At 42.0% G+C, this 21,689-nt stretch overlaps 1 protein-coding gene across 7 annotated transcripts in view; it reads left to right on the top strand.

Annotated features, from left to right (window-relative positions):
- The window catches only part of METTL24 (methyltransferase like 24), a 112,935-nt gene that overhangs the window by 72,760 nt on the left and 18,486 nt on the right, over positions 1 to 21,689 (top strand). The gene's annotated exons all lie outside the window — the stretch shown is intronic.

Here is a 21,689-nt window from a genome sequence, read left to right on the forward strand (position 1 = left end):
AGAGAGAGGGAGAAGCAGAGGGAGAAGCAGGCTCCCAAGGAGCAGGGAGCCCGATGTGGGACTCGATCCCAGGACCCCGGGATCATGACCTGAGCCGAAGGCAGACGCTTAACGACTGAGCCACCCAGGCACCCAAGCCTCCCAATACAGTTACCCAAACTCTTCTCCCTCATGGTTGGGCTCTAACAGGCAACAGTTGAAGAAAATTGATCATGTACAGGAAACCCAATATCATTCTTTATGCTTCTTATATACATTCTGTTATCAAGGATATTCTTTCATTAATGCTTAGGGGGAAGTCAGAATAATTTTGCATGGCTTGGTTCAGACTGGAATATGCGTATTTATGTTTTTTTGACATGCTAAGGTAAGTGTGTTTAATCAAGACAAATTCACTTACTTATGAGATTTCACATCAAATGCTACCAAAATGAAGAATAGGTTATTATGGATGAGAAAGTCTCCTACCCAAGTAGAAGAATGCTCATATATGGTGACAGCAAGAGATATTCAAGGAGATTTAGCTTTCTATATAGAAACACTTTCCTGACAAAGATTCCTATCCTATAACTTCAGCTGTACTTTTGAGAGGCTGTTGCATTTAGAGTGAATTTAACAATCATAGATATAATATAGGGTAGCAATTTCCAAAACATTATTGGATAGCAAAGCTTAAATGAATCCTGTTCCCTAGGCAATGACATGGAGGGGTATAACATCCTCAGGCTCCTAAAATGAAGTTTAAAGTTGCTACTATTTTTGGTCCTGGCTTCTTCTGGAAGTGGTTTTTATCCCTTGAAATTATTTTTTTTATATAATGAAGTTTGAGTCCTTTCCAACTCTTCTCTCTGTAACATTTAGTCTTCTTTGCGACAGACTCCATCCCTTGATCTCAGCATGCGTAGCTATAAAAGGAGTGGCCGCGCTGAAAATAAGATCAAATTTGGGATAGAAACTAATATCACGAGAAGTGAGGGTAGAGCAGAGACGTTTCTAGCTACTCGGTAGGCTTTCATAATTTCAGGAAGAAAAGTTCTCTGGAGTTTTCTGACCCACTCAATCTTTTGTGAAATTTTTTGTATAGCTAATATGTCATAGGACACTCAGATTCTTTAGGGGCAAAACGTTTTAAATAGAAAAAAGTGATGGGATGGATGCATTTCTGATTTTTTCAGTAAGCTCTTTGTGTGAGTGCCCAGTGCCGTCTCTTTGGGTGTGTATGTTCTGTGTGGGTCCCTCGATATTGACATGCTTTCTCACCTGTCACTCTCCTCTCAGCTTTTCCCCTCCTCGTTCCCCTTGCCTTACTTCTCTATGTCTTTTAATAATTCTTTCCACTAGGCCAAAAGTGTATACACTGAACAACTGTGATCTTTTGAGCACCAAACACCTAAGCAAGGTGCACTAGGAAATCCCTGCAGACGTGCTGGTGTGGGCAACCTTTCAGAGATGGGGGGGTCCAGTTGCTGACACCATCTCTTCCATCTGGGAGCTGGTGGTATCTAGGGGCTCCAAGGAACTTCTGGAAGGCCTTCTAATAAAAATACCTCTTTAGTATATTCTGCTGGTTAGATTCAAGTTAATTAGCTACTCTTTTAAAAAGATATGTTACTCTGAGAGATTGAGCCTATTCTTCGCCAAACCTCAGTGACTTATGTCGGATAATCATATTGGTTTCTCAAATAGGAGTCTTATGATATTTGGCTGAGAGAGTGGAAGTTGGCTGAGGTGGAACAGGGGATTATTTGTGTATGGCTTGGTGCACACTCTGTAATAAGCTTTGCCCAGCCAGTGGGCACGCAAGAGCAAAGGCAGTGGGTGTGAAGTCACAGGAGGTGAAGAGGAAGGCAGAAGGAAGGCAGGAAGGAGAAACACTGGGTATACTTTGCCTTCTTTGCCATTTTGGCTGAGGCTGTGGAGGTGCCCACCTGCAGAGTTTTAGGGTTTGCTCTGCTGGTGAAGGCCAGCCGTAGGTTGTTAATGCTTGCTGTGGATGAATACTCTCAACTATTTCCTATTCCATGCTAGAGAAGGGGAAGAGAGAGTGTTGCTCTTTACTTTTGCTGGATGCTAGTGCACACCCTTTAGGTACTCAGTGAACACTTTTTCAGGAACCCAACCAGTGACAGGGGAGCCATGATGAGGTCATTGCCCTCAAAGACATCACGACCTGTAGGGAGAACCACTACTTGTACAAGAGTGATATGGTAATATGCTGAGTACTGCTGCAAGAGAAGCAGAAGAGGAGGAGCTCTTTCTTCTTGGGGTGGGGGGCGGTCCGGGAAGTGGCCCAGCGGAGGTGATATTGCAGCTGGCTGGCTTTTGCAAATTGACACCGAGTTTATCAAAAATTGAAGGTGGGAGGGGATAGTAAATGCAAGGGCGGAGATGTGGTAGAGGTCATGGCAGATTCCAAAAGAGTAAAGAACGCCATGTGGCTGGCACAAAAGGTGATCTGTGGAGAGAGCAAGGACATGAGGTAAAGAAAGGGGAAGCTGGTCCAGGCTATGAGGGACCTGGCGAGCCCAGCTACAGGAGTTTGGATTGCATTTTGAAGCTGCAGGGAGGCTGAGAAAGCCCTGAAACAAGGGACTTACATAATTAGCTTTGAAATTAGGTAGATAATTCTGGAAAGAGTGTGAAGGGTGGATAGTTCAAGGCTGAGATCTCTTGAGAGTAGAGTTCATTGGAAATATTGGGTGAGCAAGCATTCAAGGACTGATAAGAGCCAGTGTGGGGAAGGTGACATTAGTCAGCCTTGGCATTTTAGCAATAGCTCTCACATCTGTCAATCCTGGCCAAAATTTAAAGCGTGGGCAGGAATAAGAGACTTTTACTTTGCATTTTATGTCTTTCTTTCCCAGTTGCATTTGTACAACCAACTTTTTAATAAAACAAATTTGGGGGAAAAAAAGTCAAATCCCACTGCAATAAAATTAAAGTACAGAACAAAACATTGTAAGACTCTATTTAATAATTCATTTTACAAAGAAATATTCATTTCTAAAACATTAAAAAATTCCTCTAGGGCTTGCTATAAACAAATATGAACTGGGTTTTTGCCTGTGAAGAAAACAGAAATATGTCTCATTCCCCACAAACAATGAAAGAGGTTTTTGCACTGTCAGCAAGTTATGATTTCCCTCCAGGGATCTAGTTAATCCAAATTGTTTATATCTCAAAATAAATATTTGATATGTAGCTGTGAACTGTGTCCTTATAACTGCTTTTGAATGTGGGTGTGGAAATTACCCCATAGATAACTGAGAATTGACTTAAAAAAAAATAACTTCCCTGTAAACTGTCTTTTAAAGTTCCGATGTGGGTCTGGTTGACAATTTCCAGCACATCGATCAAGAAACTCACAACTGAAAGTCTAGTTTACTACACTCAGTTTCTTGGAAACAGCAAATTGAAAATGTGTGCTCTGAACTAAAGATATTAGGAAGCTATTTTCAGTATGAATTCATTAGTTAGACGTCCAGTTACTAAGGAACTCAACCAAATTTGGCAACTCACTTCAGAAGAACCAAGATGGTGCTGCTTTTGCTTCTTTCATGAGAAACAAGATAATTAGAACACATTTGTTTGTCTCCATTTAGACATTTATGGAAAACACTGGTGCGAGGGTCATTAGTAACTGAAAGATCTTAAACTTGCTGGTATAATGTCTTATAAGAGATTTGGCTTTCCAGGAAGTTCAAGTGTTATCACATTGTTCAGGGAAGAAGCTGGTAGGGCTGAGAGGGAACGATTCTCATTCTATTTGACACACTTCAGAGCTATCCTTGGTGCCTGAAAAATGTCTGCCTGAAGCCACCCATTCCCTGAAATATAGAGTATCCATTTCAGGGAAGGTGTTCATGGTGACAGGTTAACAACAGACTGCCTGTCAAGCTCCATGAGCAGTGGATGCATGTGAGGAAAACTGTATCCTACCCTTGGTTTCTACTGAAAAAATGCCATCTGGAAAACTTTTCCAGCTCCAGGAAAATGTGTTGCTTCATGGCTGAAGTTCCCAGGCATCAGTGATTCTTTTAAAGAAGGAAGATGAATAAGAGGATCGAGAGTCTTGGGAACCTCACTTTAAAAATGATCAAAACTGCCACCATTGAAATCAAGCAAGAGGATGAATTTCCTGGTTGACAAACCGTAAAGCTTTCATGACTACCTTCTTTCTCTTTGTTCTGGGCCAACGCAGACTTAAAAAAGTCCATTATATGTATTGATCTCTTTGATTCAGTTAGAAGTGTATAGATTTGGATGATTTTCAAAGATAATCAGCTGCCAAATCTCCCACGTGTCAATTAGTATCAAACAAAGCAGCAAATGTATCTTTCCACTTTTACTGTTGCTCAGCCCTTCTACTGTTCTTGTTGTGGGACTGACGAATACAAAAGATTTTAGGGCAGTGGGAGAGGAGAAATCTCAAGAAGTCCTCTGCAAGCCTTGTGCCCCCCAACTCTTTCACATTCCCTTCTTTCACCTCTTCTTTGTCAAACAAATGAGGCTCTTACATACTTTGATCTTGTAAGTGTTTCAGTGACTCCTCCACTCTCCCATATGTGCTGTGTCCTGTGTCCTTTCTTTTGAATATGCAATCTTTCCTGCTTGTGCAATTCAGAGATTGACAGGTGTAAATCATAGATGTTGTGAAACATGAAAAAAAAATGCAGACTTCTCTCTAAATTCATATTAGCATGAAAATACAATGACAATTCATATTTTCCTGGTAGATCAGCTCTCGTTTTGTCACGTAGCCCTACGTAGGGTAAATTGAGTGGACACAACTCCACTACTATGGGATCAAAAAGTCCTGGGACAGCAGAAGCCTGGGCTGTTTGCAGACGTCTCTAGAATACTCAAGATGTTGAATTGATCTTTGCCTGAAAAATAAGGGAGCTGTACGTGATCATTAAGAGTAGATGGCCTTGGGCGCCTTGGTGGCTCAGTCGGTTAAGCGTCTGCCTTCGGCTCAGGTCATGATCTCAGGGTCCTGGGATCGAGTCCTGCATCAGGCTCCCTGCTCAGCAAGGAGTCTCCTTCTCCCTCTACCCTTCCCCTCTGCTCGTGATCTCTCTTTCTGTCTCTGAAATAAATAAATAAAATCTTAAAAAAAAAAAAGAGTAGATGGGCTTTGGAGTGCCTGGGTGGCTCAGTCAACCAGTTAATCATCCGACTCTTGATCTTAGCTCAGGTCTTGATCTCAGGGCTGTGGTTTTGAGCCTTATGTTGGGCTTTGCACTGGGTGTGGAGCCTACTTTAAAAAAAAAAAAAAGAGTAGATGGCCTTTTAAAGTGAAAAAAACAACAAAAAACCCCACTAGCAACAGATTTCAGCATTATATATACTGTTTGATCTCAATTATCTGCTACGGTAGATAAAATAATACAAGAACTATAACCAGAATGTTAATAGTCACTTTCTCTTGGGACAGGGATTTTGGATGTTTTTTCTTCTCCATAGCTTTTTGCACTTGCCCAATTTTTAAGAATTCTGTGTCTTATTTTTATAAATAGAAAGAAACAAACAAATAGCATTCCAAATTGTTGTCCTCTACTTGGGAAGGGAGAAGCCTAGGGTGGGGGTGGGATGTCATCTGTTTGTTGCTTGGTAGTTTAGATCTCAAACAGTGTTTTCATTTTGATAATTTACCATGTTTGATGTTGGCTGTTGGCCTGGCCTCTTCCAACTGGACGTGAACCTGAAGTTAGGAATCAAAGGGAAGATGTAGGCCATTTTTGGTGTAGGGGGGATGAATTCGTAGGAGGAAGCCCGTCTTTAGCAGGAGCGGGGGCATGTGGCAGTTCTTCCAGCCTCCACAGATGCAAATGGTGGCTTTCTTCTAATTGTGTATGCATATTAATTTGTGTGGAACTTTATAAAACACCACATGACAAAAAAATGTCCCAGCCCTGAATTATGCCTTTTGGTCATATAGAATCTATGAAATGAATATAAATGAAAATGTTATTATTCTAAAAAAAAGAAGTGGATGGAACAAAGGGGAGAGGAACCCGCAGTGAAATGTGTGTGCCTTGTCTGCAGGCAGGCCTAACTGCTGCCCTTCTCCCCCAAGAATGGCAGCCGGTGGGCCGTGCACGAGGTGCGAATGCAGGAAAGACTTCGCAAACCAATAAATACTCCACATTTGCTTTCCTCCTGTCAGTTTTGCAAAAGGAGCCATAAATCCAGAAACCATTAACAATGTCATATTTTGTGCTTGGATCCCTTAACACTTCTGAGGGTATCAGAACACGGTGTTAAGAACAGCCTGTTTTGGAGTAAGACCCAGTTAGAATCGATCCTACCACTGGCTAGCTGTGTGACCTGGGTTGGTTATTAGTTAACTTCTCTGAATCTCGAGTTTCTATGGAAACTGCTCGGGTTTGGTTTTGGCCTCGCCTCTTATAAGCTGTGGGACCTAGCTAGGCCTCAGTTTCCCTGTTTGAAACATGAGGATAATAAAATGCTTCATTTGTTGGTTGGGAGATTAATTGGGTTGTTGCATGCAAAGTGCTTAGCATGCTGCTTGGCTCGGCACATAGCAAGTTGGCTGTATCTATTACAGTGGATACAAGATAAAAGATACTGTGTTCTAAGCGGTGGCCCATCTAAAACAAATGTTAGGGCTTTATATCCAGTAAGAGCTAGTGAATGGTTATTTGTATAAGCCATTGTCTTAACATTTTCCTAAGATGAGGTTTTTGTTTATTTTTAGGATTTTATTATTTATTTATTTGAGAGGGGAGAGAGAACGCGATTGGGGGGGCAGAGTGAAAGGGACAAGCAGACTCTACTGAGCAGGGAGCCTGACGCGGGACTCGATCGCAGGACCCCAAGATCATGACCTGAGCTGAAGGCAGAAGCTCAACTGACTGAGTCACCCAGGCGCCCCTAAGATGAGGTTTTTTAGATATAATCTGTGCCTGAATATCTAGCACATTTCTTTGAGTATTTAATGGGTGATATCTGTATGTGGTAGTTGGTACTGATCTTTTTGTATATAAAATTTTTTCTCTTCTCACCATAATTGCTACATAAATTTAACAGGAGGTTCAAAACAGGTATGCTTGTATTTATTCTTGCAGGTTTTTTTTTTTAAACTTTTAATTTTTTTTATTTTCTGGCTTTTCGGGACACATCTGTTTGTAGTTTTCTTTCATTTAATTTTGTCTTTTCTCTTGGGTCGGGACTTGTGTAGATGTCTTGATTATAAACAGAAGTGATTTTACCTAATCCTGTATTTCTGATTTTGTGTTATTTTTCATAAAGAGGGCCCTTAAATTAAATAAGCTTCAAGCTCCACAAAACCTCAATCTGCTCCAGTTAGAAGTTACATTTGTTTTGCAGGTGAGAGGCTTGATGTATTCAGCTTAAAATCGTCTAAAGTGAATGTTATTATGGGGGCATTATGAGACTGAAGAGATCTGTGTTTTCTTGTTCACCTTGAGTCCTGACTGAATTTTGCTTTGCTTCTGCGAGAAAAAGAATCTGTACTTTCAACAAAAATATACAGGCATGTAGAACTCATTGGATGGTCAAAATAAGAAGTCAGTATCTGGCTTCTTAAGTATATATTAGAATTTCAAAAGTATAGAACAGAGCAAGAAGAGAACTAACGTCATTAACATAATGCCTCAAACAGGTTTTTCAGGCTAGCGGCCTAACCGAGTGTGATTTCGCAGTGCCATTTTGTTAGGGCATTATAAATTTGGGGGCTCAGAGAGGATGGGAGAGTGCGGTGTTGTGGTCATGAGAATTTTGGTGGGAGAACAAGTACCACAGTTCTGGAGCGAAGAGGAGGAGGCAAGAAGGAAATATGGAGGGAATCTAGGGGAAGAGTAGCGGTCCCAGAATTAGAAAGTTGCTTACCCAGTCAGGAAAAACAGTGAACTTCTGCTAGGCGGGGGTCGATACATGGAGTCACTGTCACTAATTACTTCTTTACAGAAGGCTTCAACTCTGAATAACTTTTAAAATAGACACCACTCTTTATAAGTAAAAAGAAAGAATGCTAGAATATGTTGAATGTCTTTAAAATTAGGTGGAGTTACATGTGAAAAAAATTATAGTGGCTTAAGCTATAGAAAATTTTTCTTCCTCTTACATAAGAGAGGTCTTGGGGTAGATAGTTCAAACCTTGCAGAGAGACTCCACAGTCTTCAGAGACCTAAGATCCAGGCAGTTTCTCTCTCTTCCACCCCTAGGGTGTCATTCTCCTCAGGGTCCAATACTGCTGCTGCAGCATCAGCCATTACAACCTTGCTCCAGGCAAAGGGATGGAGAAAGCACTAAGTACAGCCCCCTCCTCCTTCCTCTTTTCTTTTTTCTTTTCTTTTCTTTTCTTTCGTTCTCTCTCTCTTTTTTTAAGAAACTTTCTGGAAATCCTACATGACATTTTACTTATATCTTATTGGTCAGATTTTAGTCCCATGGTCACAGAGTCATAACAGAGAGACTGGGAAGTAGTCTTTTATCTGGGCAGCAATGTGATCAGCTAGAAATCAGGGTTTTCATATTGAAGGAAGAAGGAAGAATGGCTATGTGGGCAAGTGATCCCTCTGCCATGTTACATTTGCCTTTAAACTAAATGACAGTATATATATTGCTCTTTTCTCTATTAAGAACCAAGCATTTTATAGGATCTGAATTTGTATTAATGTGCTTAGTGGGGAGCTGGTATTGATCATAAGGAAATTTAGAAAATGCCAGATTGTGCTTTTTCTGGGCACTCCTAGTGCAAATAGATTCTTGGCAGAGAGGGATATTGGGAGAAGGAAGGGATCACACTTCTTTCTCAAATATTGTAGCAGTCCTTGAACGGAACTCTTCATCAGTCCTTAACTCTCAGGGAGGATGAAACTTAGAGTTGGTAGTTGCCCCAAAGCAGTGCTAGTATGTGATGAATGCTTGTGTGTGTGTGTGTGTGTGTGTGAGAGAGAGAGAGAGAGAGAGAGAGAGAGAGATTGAGAGAGAGAGAAATTGAGAGATTCAGAGCAGAGGAGTGGTGCTTGAGATGTGGAATATCTGCCACTAATTAATTAATTTATGATCCTGGGCGGATCATTTAGCCTTTTCAGGATTAGTTTTCCCTGTCTATAAAATGAGGAAGTTGGACCAGATATTCACAACCCTACTGGCTCTAATCTGTCATAACCTGGAAACTGGGAGGTTGATTTAACCATCTTCCCATCTACCCATCCATCTGTCTACCTGTCCATCCACCTACCAACTACTTTTGATAGTGCCTGGCACTGTGGCTAGAAGCTGAGGATTTAAAAAAGTAAGTTATTAGCCTTCATGGCACTTATAGTCCATTCTGGGGCACAGAGAATATAATGCTTTTGCCTCTTGTCAGATGTAAATGCAGTTGAAGAAACTCTGTTTTCAATTTCACCTGCCAGTGTGTTAAGTAGGGATGGCTCTTGGCTATCATGTGTGGAATATCTCTGTATATTTCCTGTACCAAATTTTAATTCTTCCTTTGAGTCATTTCCCAAAACATAGCTGCTGTGGCACAGAGAAGGCCCATTTTGATATTAGCTTACACAAGATGACCTTAATTTGGTCAGGGGTAGTTATGGACCTCCATGAAAATTGGTAAAAATAGTAACAGCTAGCTCTGATGGAGCCCATACTCTGTTGGGTGCTGTGCATGGTGCCATATGCGCATTTTCCTTTAACCTCAGGACAGGTAGGAGTCCTGTTTTTCTCTGAGTCACCGAGAGGCTAAACAACCTGCCCCAGATGCATGTGATGAAGCAATCGTCCTCAGAGCCAAAGTCCCAGCGACCACAGTGTTCTTAGAAGAGAACAGTCTTGAGCACAGACACACATTTTTGCATATAATTCCAGGGAATATGAGTCTCACCTTGGTGATTGTTTAGGGAACTCTGACCTAAATGTATCCTAATTAGGAAACAGCTGATATTGGAAAACCACTATATACCTTCTCAGATCAAAGATTACCAGTGTGTGGATACTTCTGCATCTGCTCATGAGAGGGGGGAGAACCCAGCCTGTGTGGAGGTTGAGAGTCCATGTATACATGTGGTAAAAAACTCATGTAGTGGGGGAGCCTGGGTGGCTCAGTCGGTTAAGCGTCCATCTTTGGCTCAGGTTATGATCCCAGAGTTCTGGGATCGAGCCCCATGTCAGGTTCTCTGCTCAGCGGGAGTCTACTTTTCCCTCTCCTTCTGCCCCTCCCCCCACCTTATGCTCTTGCTCTCTCTCACATAAATAAATAAAATCTTTTTAAAAAAAAAAGCCCACATAGTGTCATCCGCCAAGTCCAGTGGTTCTCAAAGTGCGGTCCGTGGATCAGCAGCATCACCGGCAGTGGGGCTCCCGGTAGAAATGCAAATACTCAGCTCTGATCTAAATCTCCTTAATCAGAAGCTGTGTGTTTGCACGCCCTCCCACTGACGCTGATGCCTGTGGTACTCTGAGTGGCACCGTCCAACAGAGCTTTGTGTAATGAAGCAAATGTCCTGTGGCTGCACGGTCCAGTATGGGAGCTGCTAGTACAGGTGGCTTTGAGCATTTGCAATGTGGCAGAACTGAAATTTTTAATTGTATTGGATTTTATTTAATTAATTAAAGTTTAAATGGCCACATGTGGTGACAGCACCACTTTGCTCCATAGCATTTCTAAACATTCTTATGCCTTTACATCTGAACAGTTCACTGCATTAGACACAACACAACAGGACAAAAAATGGAATGACACATATAGAATTATGTATTGATAGTATCTGTTTCCTTGTACCGGTATTGTCATTAAACTAGAAAATGTTTGGGATGGGGGCCTTGCAGTTTAATGCCCGTGAAACCTTCGTAAGAGAAAAACAATTTGTACATATTTCCAAGTCCTGTCAGAACTTACGCTAAGTAGTATCTTCTTGGATAATCGTCTCTGCTTTTAGACATTGAGGGCAAGAATTTTTTAATATTCTCAACTCAAGTTCTGTATCAAGTAAGAATGTTTGAATATTCTCAAATTCTGTATCAAGCAAGAACTTTTGAATATTCTCAACTCAATGTTCTCAACTTGAAGCAACTCAAGTTCCTTAAAGAGAATGAAATTCAGCTTGTACTTGAGGGACAGTTGTGATGTTCTGTACGTTGGTACATCTGTACGTTGATGTACCAAACAGCAGACAGTTTTGGTGTTCTACACAAGAGGAAGTCCTATGAATAGAGGAATAAGGGCAGAAAGTGTCACGGCTTTCTGAGGAACAGCAAAGACTAACATTTGGCTAAAGGGTAGGGTTCATAAAGTGTTGGAAATGAAGACCTTGACACCGTTTGTGCAGAGTAGGATGATGGGATCCTCAGCTGCCCTCATTCCTAACTTCCAACCTTTGACGCTCTCTCCTCTTTTTCAGTCAGTGGGGTCTTAGGCAGGATGGTCACAGTGCTGGAGGTAGAGGGGCAGAAGAGAGGGGCAAAGTGTAAGATGGACAAGGCTTTTATCATATGGGTTACCGTAACTACTGCATGTCAGGATCTCTCGTAGAAACTTGATACACAAGGAGGAGTTGGGTGCTGCCCTGAAGGAATGGATAGTCCAGGTAAGGAATCGGACATGTCAACAAATGAGTGCAAATTGTGTTATACACTTTCCTCGGAGTCAGTACAGGGTCCAATCGAGGGACATCGAGGTGACGCTGACATAGAGCACACACCCTGAGGCTCTCACTCTTCCCTCATCTCTTGTTTCTGCCTTCTACTCCTGCTGAGTATTTTCACCCCCAGTGGTGTTTTTCTTCACTTGTATTTCAGTGTATTTTAAACAATAAATAACCCAACAAGTTTGTTTTCTGTTTCTCCAAGTGCTTGTGTTTTGTAGTTGGGCCATTTTTTTTTTTTTTTTAAAGATTTTATTTATTTATTTGACAGAGAGAGAGACAGCGAGAGAGGGAACACAAGCAGGGGGGAGTGGGAGAGGGAAAAGCAGGCTTCCCGCTGAGCAGGGAGCCCGATGCGGGGCTCGATCCCAGGACCCCGGGATCATGACCTGACCCGAAGGCAGACGCTTAACAACTGAGCCACCCAGGTGCCCCTGGGCCATGTTTTATGTAGCTTCTGTCACATGGCTGGCCTTACCATGTTCTGCGATTGACTCAGTCCCACATCTAAGAGTAAAATGTCTGGCTGAGAGACATTTTATTTGGGTATTTGCTTGGTTATTGATTTGTTTATACATCTATTCATTTAGGAGTAGTTTATACCTTTTTTTTAAATGTCCCATCTCTTTCTGGAAATACTTGAGAATGCTTTTGTAAATATGATTAGGCCCGAAAAATAAATTAACGAGGTGATGTGGCACAGGGTTCTGACCTAAGGTCAGAGACAGATGCGTCCTTCTCAGCTGTGTGGGGGTGGGGTGGGGTGGGAGTGGGTAGAAATAAGTAAATTACATCCTCTGCCTGTCACAGTCCTGGTGCTGCCCCTGCTCTTCTCCCTGACTGCCTGGGCCCGGTCCCTTGCTGCCTCCTCAGTCCTGCGGAATTTGCACTGCTTGGCTCTTTGCTGTCACAAGTTCTCAGGGATGTAGGAAAGATGTTAGGGTTCAAAGCCAACAGCCAAGAAAGAATTCTTGGGATGTCTTCGGTGCAAAAAATTGGTTTTATTAAAGCCCAGGGACAGGACCCGGGGGCAGAAGGAGCTGCATGGGGAGGGGGTGACGGGTGACTGATTATATACTTTCAAATTGGGGGTGGGGGTTAGGGATAGTGTAAGTCTCTAGGGAATTTGGAAGCAAGGTTTCTAGGACCTCTAGGGGGCTAGCTATTATTAGGAAAAGGTCACTTACTACTGTCTAATAAAAGCTGAGTCATGAGACCCTTCAGATCTATATTGGTGGGCCATATACTTGGAGGATGATTGCCAACACGTGTCTTGGAGGTAGAGATAAAGGAAGTTTCCAAAGGAATCTTTGTATGTTAAAGGAGACTTATAGGGTCCTGGGGGCTTGGGCTAAAATCGCCTTTTGCCTGTAGCAAAGTATTAACATCGAGGCAATTGAGTCCCTAGAGGAATGTCACTCTGCTAGTTTCAAGGACTTGTGAATGGGCTGTAAGTAGTAAGGAAATGTAATAATTTTTCTTCTGCCTTTGTTTCCCACACCAATCAGTAGCCTGCTGACTTCTTTTTATTATTATTAACATATAATGTATTATTTGTTTCAGGGGTGCAGGTCTGTGATTCATCAGTCTTACACAATTCACAGCGCTCACCATAGCACATACCCTCCTCAATGTCTATCACCCAGCCACCCCATCCCTCCCACCCCCCCACCACTCCAGCAACCCTCAGTTTGTTTCCTGAGATTAAAAGTCTCTTATAGTTTGTCTCCCTCTCTGGTTTTGTCTTGTTTCATATTTTCCTCTCTTCCCTTCTGATCCTCTGCCTTGTTTCTCAAATTCCACATATCAGTGAGATCATATGATAATTGTCTTTCTCTGATTGACTTATTTCGCTCAGCATAATACCCCCTAGTTCCATCCACGTCACTGCAAATGGCAAGATTTCATTTTTTTGATGGCTGCATAATATTCCATTGATCTTCTTGATCCACTCATCTGGACATCTGGGCTCTTTCCATAGTTTGGCTATTGTGGACATTGCTGCTATAAACATTGGGGTGCACGTGCCCCTTTGGATCACTACATTTGTATCTTTGGGGTAAATACCCAGTAGTGCCTCCTGACTTCTTGATTTCTTAGCAGCTCACCATTCCCTGTCCGTGGCCTAGGTTTCTGGAGCTAGGGCCAGGTTATAGCACCACATCCAAACCAGAAAATTCTCGCCCAGCAGCCTCAGGTTGGATTCTTTGGAATAGGCTGGATATCTGACAAAAAAGTCTTTGTTTGTAAATGTTTCCCTTATTTCCTTGAAAATTCCTTTGCAGAGTGTTGCTCCCTGCAGAGGTCATTTCTGTGATCTGATTACTACATAAAATTATTTTCTTTTATTATTAGTTCAGAATCAATCTTACATTAGCTTTGAGTGACCCTTCATATTTCTTGTAATATTCAGGGCAAACCTTCTCTCTCTTTCCCTGGTGGTAGTGGAAATCTTGTAATGTTATATTTCTGCCAGCCAACAGTGATAATTAAGACTGATTTAGTGTGTTTAAAGGCTAAGGATCTTAAAGAGACTTTTAGTCCTCTTGTTCATTTAAGATAAATTAATTTCTTCCATTTTCTCTCTCTCTTTTTTTTTTTGGTGGCCACACATATTTATTAACTGCAGTGTTTCTCACATGCTTGAGTATGTTACTGTATTTTATAAGTTACCACAGGGGCGGCGGGGGTGGGATGGGCAGAGGTTGAAGATCCTCAGTGCAGCATTTTCAAAACCAGTTTGACATGGAGCCTCTTTATTAAGGGAATCCTGGCAGGATTCCATTTTCTCTTTTTTTCTCAAAAACTAAGTTTCTTTAATGTGTTCAGCTTTTAATTTTGTAGGTGCAGATATATCTTGCTTTAAGTAGAATTGATATATAAAAGCCTAGATTTACTTTGCTTTAATCATTAGGTAAAACTTTTCATAATTATTTAAAAATTATGATTGAATACCGACCCAGACTATAGTGAAAATGGGCGAATGAATGTCGCTTGACCTGTTTGGATGGTAGGTAATGATAATAATTTAATTTTTAAAAATATTCATAAATAACTAGATGAGGGGTTAAAAATAATTTTTATAACCGAGCCCAATTACAAAACTCAATTTGCACACTCCTTTCCAGGAATCTATTACTTTTACAAAATATGAGATATACCTGTAAATGTCATAAAGAGTATGATTCTGGCCCAAAACCAGACAGCTGATACTGAGGCAAACAGGTGTATTTGTGGGTCAGTTACAGCCTGAATAGGAAGTTCCTTGTTCTGCATTAGTTGATTAATAAGCTGGATGGTTAATATTGATATTTTTTGTTATTACTTATAGTTTTGGCTTGTAGCCAGGGATTTTGCTGAATATAATGGTTAATTAGCTTTATAACTGATGGTAAGACCCAGTTTTAAGCTTTAATACACATTTTCTGGGTGTGAAAAAGAATCTGTATCCTTTGAAAGATTTAACAGAGAACAATAGATAAAGCATTTTTTTATTAAGGTGTTTTAAATAAAAAGGTATATAGAAATAATTTAACATGTATTTAGTTAAAATTGGTTTGTCCTGTTTTTTCTTTCTTTAAATGGCATGCAGGTTTTTGTCTAACCTAGTGAATCACTCAGACACAGAGACACAGGGATGTTTAGGAATGCTCCAGAGTGTCACGTGGCTTCAGGATAAGAAAACAAGCAGTCACTGACTGGGCTGATGACAGTGGGGGAGCTCTTGGCGGTGTGTCTTGTGCAGGGCGGCCAGCCTTAGCGACACTTGGTTTGTCCTCAGTTTCCCAAGAGCAGGTACAGGAAGGGTCTACAGGTTAGAAAAATTTTTGAAAGTTGTAAACTGTGCCTATCCTTGGCACATGCTACTCCACTCCTGGGAGTATTGTTATTCTAAGAAAATAAGAGAACATACCTAGATATTTAGCTCCAGGTTTGTTGATCACATCATCCAACTGATGATATGAACCCTAAATGTCCCTCAGAAGGGGGATTGGTTAAGTAAATTAAACCAATATAAAAGTCATCACAAAACATGTTACAGATAGAGGCAAATTATTTCTCTTGGCAGGAAAGCTCTTCTTCAAGTAAAAATTTGCGAGGGAGTCGAGTCCAAATATGTAAAAGAGAGAAAAGGGGAGTTGGTCCTGTTGAGTCAAGGTAGGGGATCCAGAGCCTCCCCCACATCTCCCTCACTCTTGCAGGGGCCCCAGCCACCTCCATCACATGCTTGTGAAATCCCCGAGGGACACAGAGAACACTTTGATGGAAATTTCTTGGCCTGGAAAGATATTTGTGGTTAGTTACATTGTTACATTAAAGAGCATATTTGAAAACACATTATGATTCTAATTTTATAAACAATATGTGTGTTTGAATTATGCCTGTGTATGCTGTGATCTGTGTGTGTTGTGTGTGTGTGTGTTTATGGCAAAGAAAAATGTTTAGCAAGAAATATACCAGAGGTATTCAGGAGTTAACTCTTTAAAACTCTGGATTATAGGTATTTTAACTCCTTTTCTTTTTTCTTATCTGTAGTTTTAATTTTTAAATAATGACCATGTATTGATTTTTTAATAAGGAGAATATTTTTGGTTATATATATATGAATTTCTAGGAATCACAGCTTTGGACTATATAGTATTTGGCACTGTACAAGTAACCTTTAACTTTTGCATGAATAGTACTTGGTCTCTGTTCTAGTTATCTAACTGCTACATAATGAGTCATCCCCAAAACTCAAGTTCCTTGATAATTACATTATTGATCACAGTTTCTGGGGGTCAGTGTTTGGGAAGGGCTCTGCTGGGTAGTTCTGGCTCAGGATCTCTCCTGGGGTTACAGTCGGACAATGGCTGGCACAGCCAGGGTTGGCCAGGCATCTCTTTCTTCATATTGACTTAGGGCCTCTTCATGTGGGCTCTCTGCAAGGGCTAGTTTGGACTTTCTCACAGCACCGTGGCCTTGGGACAGTCAGATATCTGGCGTGGGAGCTAAAGTTTTCAAGAGTGAGTGTACCACTGGACACAGTAGAAGCTTTTATGGACCAGGCTTGGATGTCATCTAGAACCACTTCTACCATACTCTTAGTCAATGGTAACAAGCCCATCAAGATTCCAAGGGAGCATCACAGGACAGGAGACATAATTTGTGGGGCCCAGTGCAAAATGAAAATTCAGGGTCCCTTGCTCAAAACTTATTAAGAATTTCAAGTCAGTGACAACAAAGCCAAGTATGGAGCCCTTCAACATGGGGGGCCTGATGTGCATCCTGTGAAATCATCCCCGGGGAGGGAATATCAATTCCATCTCTAGATAAGAGGAGGGTCAAGGCCATGCTATAGAAAAGCAGGAGATGGGAGTTAATGGTGAGACCATCTTTGAAAAAGAAAATCTGCCACAGTCTCTATGACTCATCTTCAGTTAAGGAGGTGGCTTGCATTTTTACTCCCCGGAACTGGAGTTAGCCGTTAACCACAAAGGAGGAACTACTGGTTCTCCAGCAATCAGGCTGCCATAACAGTAACAGAGATGTGTTTTAAAACTCTTTGTGGAGAAATACCGGTTGCCTCTAAATAGATTCTAACAAAAATACCTGTTTTATATACCCCCCACCCCCCACCAAATTCTTAGGTTGAAGCACTTACCCTCAGTGTGACTGTATTTGGTGATAGGGTCCTTAAGGAAGTAATAAAGTTACATGAAGTCATTAGAGTAGGGCCCTAATCCAATAAGACTGGTGTCCTTTTTTTTTTTTTTTTTTTTAGATTTTATTTATTTATTTGACAGAGAGAGAGGGAACACAAGCAGGGGGAGTGGGAGAGGGAGAAGCCGGCTTCCCGCTGAGCAGGGAGCCTGGTGCGGGGCTCGATCCCAGGACGCTGGGATCATGACCCGAGCCGAAGGCAGACGCCCAACGACTAAGCCACCCAGGCGCCCCCTATAAGAAGATGGAGAGATAGGAAGAAAGCATGAGCACAGACGAAAGTCTGTATGAGGATACAGTGCAGAAGCAGCTGTGGGCGAGCCAAGGAGAAACCTTGGGAGAAACCACAATTGCCCACACTTTGATCTTGGACTTTCCAGCCTCTAGACCTGGGAGAAAATACATCTGTTGTTTAAGCCTCCCCCCAACCCCGGCCCCAGTCTGTGGCATTCTGTTATAGCAACCCTGGGACACTAATATGATATCTAAGACTTACATGTATTTATTTTACTTGTCCTTTTCAGTGTTTTCTTTATTAGTCATCCTTAATCCATTGGCTGTCCCAGGTTCTTTGTCAACGTCCGAGGAAAGCCAGATCTAATAGTAAATGCCATGTTTTAATTAATGTCCCTTCTTTAATAATATTCTGATGAATAAGGGCTTTGTGATTTATTTTTCCTGGAGTGTTGCTTGTGTACAGCAAAGGTTCACTTCTAACCTAATACTATGGCTCATTCATGGATTTGTATATAAATTTGAATATTGCTTTTAATCACCGGGGTCAATTATTTGCAACCATGACCATGAACAGTTTGTCTCTTCCTTTCTGTGTATGCCACTCTTCCCCTCAAGGGCTGGAATCTGTTTCACCTCACCTTGAATCTGGGCTGGCCTTGTGATTTGCTTTGCCCAGTAGAATGCAGTGGAAGTGATGCTGGTGAGTCCCAGGCCCAGTCCTTTAAAGGCGCTGCAGTGTGCGGTGCAATCTGCCTAGCCCACTGCAGAGTCCCCTTGAAAGGGAAAAGGCTCAGGTGGGGAGCTGCAAGCATGAGGGTGTTGAGTGCCTGCTGAGTTCCAGGAGGGAGAGGGAAACGGCTAGGGAATTGGGGGGCGGTGCCAGAGACAAAGTGCACCTGCTGGGGCCTGCCTGTGTGGCCGGGAAGGAACCAGGGAACGAAGCACAGGGCTTTTATGATGGTGGTTTTAATTGGCCATGGAGCCCTGTTGACCTGCCCTGGATATTGCGAAGTTGGAGCTGTCAGGGCTGCCTGATGTAGGGACTGGCGAGACAGCATCCACAATTGCCTCAGAGAGTCACTGGCCCTTGGATCTCTGGTACAGGACACTTTCCCCAGGCACTGGCTGGGAAATTGGCTCCAGAACACATACTGCCTTGCCAAAGCTCCTACAGGGATAGCTACCTCACACACTGTTGTAGCTGGAATTGTGTGCACCCCAAATTCCTATGTTCAAGTCCTAACCCCTAGTACTTCAGAATATGACCTTCATTGGAAATAGGGTCACTGCAGATGTAATTAGCTTAAGTGAGGTCATAATGGGGCGCCTGGGTGGCTCAGTCTGTCGGTTAAGCATCTGCCTTCGGCTCAGGTCATGATCCCGGGGTCCTGGGATTGAGCCCCGCATCGGGGTCCCTGCTCAGCGGGGAGCCTGCTTCTCCCTCTCCCTCTGCCTGTCTCTAAACATAAATAAATAAACAAATAAATACATAAATAAAGTAAGTTATACTGGTGTAGGCTGGGCGCCTAATCCAATATGACTGGTGTCCTTATAAAGAGGGGAAATTTGGGCACAGGCAACCTGTAGATGAAGAAATAGATCAGAGTAATGCAGAACAGCAGGAGCTAGGAGAGAGGCACAGAACCAAGTCTCCCGTGTAGCTCTCAGGGGAACCAATGCTGTTGGACACCTCGATGTCAGACGTGGAGCCTCCAGAGCTATGAGGCAGTACATTACTGTTGCTGAAGCCCCACAATTTGTGGTACTTTTTAATAGCAGCCCTAGCAAACTAGTACAAAGGCCAGTGCCCCTTTGCCTACTTTTTCCCATCTCTGCAGTTCCAGGTGGCTGAATGCAGACAGAAGCTTGTGCCCATGATGTGGGGGCTGCCAAACGGCCTCACACCTTAATCCAGTTAAAATTAAAAATTCTCATTTCCTCAAAAAGTTCTGGGAAGGGCGATTTATTGGGTATTTCAGGCACAAGGGAAAGGAGATACTTTTTGATAGGAGGACCTTTTTAATGCCTCTGAAATTGTAGCAGATACGTTGTTTGATCGACCTTCTTCGAGACCCTTCCACCCAAGAATATGTCTTTCGTTATTGCAGAGTTTACACAGAGTTAACACCTCGTTTTTCTCAAGAAACCTGAGTTAACTTGACTGGATTCGGACTGGCACTTGATTATTCCGATGTAATCATTTTTTGTAATGATTTTTAGGGCCATGATTGTTGAAAGCTGATGTTGGAGTCTTAAAAGAGGTGTACCTGATGCAGAAATGTTCAGTGCCTTATACAAACAATAATATTGGATGCATTATGCAGTAATAATGGAAATTACATTTGCAGAATAGTTGTGGTGAGAGAACATTCTGAAATACAAAAAATGGAAAAAGCACAGAGGGAAAGAAACCCATGTTTTATTCACAGCATTTGGCTGGTTGTGTTTTCAGGCTGGAAGTCAGGGAAGAAGTTTATGAGCTCCTCGGTCCTGCGCCATCCTTGGCCGTGTGATTTAGATCAACCTACTCAATTCTGATTGAAGTGGAGAATTTCCAGTCATTGGATTCAAAAGGGGTTGGCAATGTGGTCGTATTTGAGAGTACTTACTGCTCTTTTGATAGGACAGCATTTTGTTAAGTGAAATTGGATTTTCGCAGTAAGCGTATATTTGCTATGATTTATCCTAATTTGTTTTTTTTCTGTTGCTCATAACTTCTGATTGATAGCTTGTTTTAAAAATATGTTTGGAAAAAAATGAAGCATATATTCCTCTATCTTCACCAGTGTAGTTTTTAGGTCAGTTGCAGGCTGATTAACTTTGCCCTGTCCCTTAATAGTTTGATGTATTGATCACATTCAGCATATGTGAACTCACAGAAAACCATGGTAGAAATACATCTATAAGGATTTTAAAAAATTCTTAACTATGTGAATTGACATGAAATGTTGATTTTGAGTTTTGGCTATTTTTTGTACTAATTAGACAATTTTGTAAAGTTTTTTTTTTTTTTAAGATTTTATTTATCCATTTGACAGAGAGAGACACAGTGAGAGAGGGAACACAAGCGGGGGGAGCTGCTAGCAGACGGAGGGAGAAGCAGGCTTCCCGCCGAGCAGGGAGCCCGATGCGGGGCTCCATCCCAGGACCCTGGCATCATGACCTGAGACGAAGGCAGGCGCTTAACCAACTGAGCCACCCAGGTGCCCCCAATTTTGTAAAGTTTTAAATACATACTTCTTTTGGCAGTTTAATTACCCCAATTCAAGAATATTCTGCTTAAAATTTCAATGATTAAACAAAGTCAAGAAAGTGGCAGGGCCACAGAGATGAAAAAAAGTGAGTTAATTCTTTTGTGTCCAGTTGACAAGAATTATCTTAGCCTTGTGCCTTGTGCATGTTTGCATAGAATCTGCCTTTGGTTCCTTTCAGAAAAGGAAGTTTTTTGTTTTGTTTTTCCTTTTACCTTTTCTCTTTGAGTTCAGAAAGGCTGGTTTACAGATATCTAGATGATTCTGAGGCCTCTTGGTATTCTTGGGGTGTTGCCATCACTCTTTCCCTGGTGGACCATGAGGTGCTACTTACTGTCCAAGGCAAGATGGTGAAAGAGGGCATCTCCCTTGGGATGTGAGGGTACTGGGCAAGGACCATTTTCCTGGAGCAGTTATGTCTAAATCCTATCCATCTTCTCCTTCACCCAACTCTGAAATCACACGAGCAATGCTGGCAGCCCAAAGTCGTTTTTACCAAGGCCTCGTCTGCATATAGGGCTGTTTCACTGAGATGATGTATGTAGAAAGTAATTCTTTAAGCTGTAAACTGCTCTGCAAATGGAAACTGGGGATATTGATAACAAGACTTCTACTCACGGGCCCTTATTCACTCTCTAATGGCACTTTATTTTCTAAACCAAAAGCCTTTTAGGGAATCTGAGTTACCCTTTTTCCGCTTGTGGTTTATGGGGAGTCAGCATCATGTAGTGGGTAAGAACATGGGCCGTGTGGACAGACTCAGTTCACATGTCACCACTGCCTCTCCGGCTGTGTGACTGGGGATAGGTTACTGAGTCTGGTTTCCTAAACTTCAAACAGGGATAGCAACAGAATCAGCCTTGCA

This window comes from Zalophus californianus, chromosome 7 (genome assembly GCF_009762305.2).
Source record: "Zalophus californianus isolate mZalCal1 chromosome 7, mZalCal1.pri.v2, whole genome shotgun sequence".
Lineage (NCBI taxonomy): Eukaryota > Metazoa > Chordata > Mammalia > Carnivora > Otariidae > Zalophus > Zalophus californianus.